This window comes from Mus caroli, chromosome 3, assembly GCF_900094665.2.
Source record: "Mus caroli chromosome 3, CAROLI_EIJ_v1.1, whole genome shotgun sequence".
Taxonomy (NCBI): domain Eukaryota; kingdom Metazoa; phylum Chordata; class Mammalia; order Rodentia; family Muridae; genus Mus; species Mus caroli.
In genome coordinates this window covers 75933720-75938231 of record NC_034572.1, presented here as the reverse complement: position 1 = coordinate 75938231, position 4512 = coordinate 75933720, and positions in this window count along the sequence as shown.

Genomic DNA, 4512 nt, shown 5'->3' with positions numbered 1-4512 from the left:
AATTGAGGAAAATACATAATAAAAAATATTTTAAAAAAAAGAAAAGAAAAAAAAAGAAAGAAAATTGTGAAAAGTTCCTGATTAGACAGAAACCATTCCATCTCCAAGGGAGAATACGCAGTGTAACTGTGGCTTCATAGAATGAATTGGGTAGTGTTCCTTCTGTTTCTAGTTTGTGGAATAGTTTGAAGAGTATTGGTATTAGGTCTTCTTTGAAGGTCTGATAGAATTATGTACTAAAACTATCTGGTCCTGGAATTTTTCTGGTTGGGAGACTTTCAATGACTGCTTCTATTTCTTTAGGGGTTATGGGACTGTTTAGATGGTTTATCTGATCCATTATTTTAACTTTGGTATTTAGTATCTAGCTAGAAAATTGTACATTTAATACAGATTTTCCAGTTTTGTTAAATATAGGCTTTTGTAGTAGGAAGGATCTGATGATTTTTTGAATTTACTCAGTTTCTGTTGTCACATACCCTTTTCATTTCTGATTTTGTTAATTTGGATACTGCCTCTGTGCCTGTTAGTTAGTCTGGCTAAGGGTTTATCTATCTTGTTGATTTTCTCAAAGAACCAGCTCCTGGTTTGGTTGATTCTTGGTATAGTTCTTTCTGTTTCTACTTGGTTGATTTAAGTCCTGAGTTTGATTATTTCCTGCTGTCTACTCCTCTTGGGTGAATTTGCTTCTTTTTGTTCTAGAGCTTTCAGGTGTGCTGTCAAGCTGCTAGTATATGCTCTCTCCAGTTTCTTTTTGGAGGCACTCTGAGCTATGAGTTTTCCTCTTAGGACTGCTTTCATTGTGTGCCATAAGTTTGGGTATGTTGTGCCTTCATTTTCATTGAATACTAAAAAGTCTTTAATTTTTTTATTTCTTCCTTGACCAAGTTACCATTGAGAAGAGCATTTATCAGCTTCCATGAGTATGTGGGCTTTCTGTTGTTTTTATTTCTACTGAGGACCAACCTTAGTCTGTCGTGATCTGATAGGATGCATGGGACAATTTCAATCTTCTTGTATCTGTTGAGGCCTGTTTTGTGACTGATTATATGGTCAGTTGTGGAGAAGGTAACATGAGGTACTGAGAAGAAGGTATATCCTTTTGTTTTAGGATGAAATAGATACCTGTTAAATCTACTTGGTCCATAACTGCATTAGTTTCAATGTGTGTCTGTTTGGGTTGTGTTTCTATGATCTGTCCATTGATGAGAGTGGAGCATTGAAATCCCCCACTATTATTGTGTGAGGTACAATGTGAGCTTTGGGGTTTAGTAAAGTTTCTTTTATGAATGTGGGTGCCCTTGCATTTGGAAAATAAATGTTCAGAATAGAGTTGTTCTTGGTAGATTTTTCCTTTTATGAATATGAAGTATCCTCCCTTATTCTTTTTGATAACTTTTGGTTGAAAGTTGCTTTTATTTGATATTAGAATGGCTGCTGCTTGTTTCTTGGGAACATTTCTTTGGAAAATTGTTTTCCAGCCCTTTACTCTAAAGTAGTGTCTTTTTGACACTGAGGTGTGTTTCCTGTATGCAGCAAACTGTTAGGTCCTGTTTGCATATCCAGTCTGTTATTCTATGTCTTTTTATTGGGGGATTGAGTCCATTGATGTTAAGAGATATTGAGGAATAGTGATTGTTCCTTCCTGTTATTTTTTGATGTTATTTTTATGTTTGTGTGGCTGTCTTCTTTTGGGTTTGTTGAAAGATTACTTTTTTGCTTTTTCTATGGTGTAGTTTCCCTCCTTATGTTTGTGTTTTCCATCTATTACCCTTTGTAGGGCTGGGTTTGTGGAAAGATATTGTGTAAATTTGTTTTTGTCATGGAATGTCTTAGTCTCTCCATCTATGTTAATTGAGAGTTTTGCTGAGTATGGTAACCTGGGCTGGCATTTGTGTTCTCTTAGGGTCTGTATAACATCTGCCCAGGATCTTCTAGCATTTATAGTCTCTGGTGAGACGTCTGGTGTAATTCTGATAAGTCTGCCTTTATATGTCACTTGACCTTTTTCCCTTACTACTTTTAATATTCTTTCTTTGTTTTCTGTATTTGGTGTTTTGACTATTATGTGACAGGAAGAATTACTTTTCTGGTCCATTCTATTTGGAGTTCTGTAGTCCTCTTGTATGTTTATGGGCATTCCTTTCTTTAGGTTAGGGAAGTTTTCTTCTATAATTTTGTTGAAGATATTTACTGGCCCTTTAAATTGGGAATCTTCACTCTCTTCTGTACCTATTTTCTTTAAGTTTGGTCTTCTCATTGTGTCCTGGATTTCCTGGACATCTGGGATTAGGAGTTTTTTGCATTTTGCATTTTTTTGACTGTTATGTCAGTGTTTTCTATGGTATTTCTGCCCCTGAGATTCAATCTTTTATCTTTTGTATTCTGTTGGTGATGCTTGCATCTATGACCTAGGTTTTATATCTGTAGGGTTGTCTCCCTTTGTGATTTCTTTATCATTTCTATTTCCAATTTTAGATCCTGGATGGTTTTGTTCAATTCCTTCACCTGTTTGGTTTTCTTTTTCTGTAATTCTTTAAGTGATTTTTGTGTTCAAGCTGTTTGCCTGTGTTCTCCTGTATTTCTTTTTTTTTTTTTCCGGTTTTTCGAGACAGGGTTTCTCTGTGTAGCCCTGGCTGTCCTGGAACTCACTTTGTAGACCAGGCTGGCCTCAAACTCAGAAATCCACCTGCCTCTGCCTCCCGAGTGCTGGGATTAAAGGCGTGCGCCACCACGCCCGGCTCTCTCCTGTATTTCTTTAAGGGAGTTATTTGTGTTCTTCTTAAAGTCCTCCATCATCATCATGAGATGTGATTTTAAATCAGAGTCTTGCTTTTCTGGTGGGTTGGGGTCTCCAGGGCTCACTGTGTTGGGAGAATTGGGTTCTGATGATGCCAAGTAACCTTGGTTTCTATTGTTTATTTTCTTGCCCTTGCCTCTTGCCATCTGGTTATTTCTGGTGTTAGTTGGCCTTGCTGTCTCTGACTGTGGCTTGTTCCTCCTGCAAGCCTGTGTGTCAGTACTCCTGAGAGACCAGTTCTTTCCAGGAGGAATTTGGGTATGGACAGCTGTGACACAGGGTCAGTTCCAGGGTACAGATGGAAACCTGTCCCCAGCTGTCCCTTGGTTCCTGTGTTCTGATGGCTCAGGGTAAGTGTCTCTTGGGCCAGGAATTTGAGCAGAAGTGGAGGTCCCACCTGTGCTCACAGGCGCGTCTGCACTCCTGGGAGACCAGCTCTCTCCCGGCAGTTTTTGGGTATAGAGTGCTGTGGCACGGGATCTGTGAAGTTACTTTGTAAGTCATCAACATTTATAATCGGGTTGTGGAGGTTAAGGAGCCTTTCTTCCATAATGGGGTGGGGGCATCACTTAATCATTTGAAGGCCCTTCAAACCAAACAGAAAAGAGTATTCTGCCTCAAAATGGGGGCATCACTTAATCATTTGAAGGCCCTTCAAACCAAACAGAAAAGAGTATTCTGCCTCAAAATTGTAGCATATAAATCTCCACTGAGTTTCCAGCATGCTAAACTGCCTATGTTGGGCAGTTCTCTGTCACTAGAATAAAATGCCTGGTACGATTACCTTATCTAAAGAGACATTTAGTTCACATTTTTTTTTGATGTTTCAGTCCATCATCAGTTGGTCCTGTGACTGTGGGTGAGGTAGCAGTTCATGGAGTGAGTATACAACAGAGGAAAGATTCCCGACACATGGCTGAGAACAAAACAAAGAAGCCTCTGGCATGCCAGAGTCTCCTTCAAGACCACACCCTTCGGTGAGGTTCAGGGCCCCTACCATTGGGTCTCCCTGGCTAAAACTCTACCTCCTATAAATGCACCACCTTGGGGAAAAAGCGTTAAACACATGTTGGGGAATATTGCACATCCAAACTACCATGCTAGCAAATAGATGTTGGACTTACCAGGCTCCAAAGTCAAGACAGCCAATTATTTAAAACAAACTAGTAGTGCTTAAGATAAATAGATAGACATTTGAGTTCTAGATGATGGATTGGTAGATGGATAATTGATAGTTAAATGATTGGCAGATAAACATATGATAGATAAGTATTTGATAGGTAGATAATACCATATTGATAGGTGGTAGATAGATATATAATTAGAGAGATATCTAGACAGATAAAATGAGAGATATTTAAATAGATGAAATAAGTTCTGGAGAATCCTAACCAATACAGAGCTTTTTAAAACATAAAAATAACTTTGTAGTTAATTTTATATCCTGTGTTCAATATACATATATTTTGTGTTGTTATACGTTACAGAGTGCTTCCCATAGACACATAAGAAACTGAGTTCAGATACCAGGCATCCCTGTAAAAAGCCCAGCACAGTGATGCAGTAATGTAGCACTGGGGATGTGGAGACAAGAGGAATGGAATTCTGGGGCTTGCTGGCCAGCTACTTTAGCTAAGCTTTGAGTTTTAGATTCAGTGAGAGACGCTGTTACACAAAACAAAATGGACACGCTCCCCATACCCCTGCTGCAA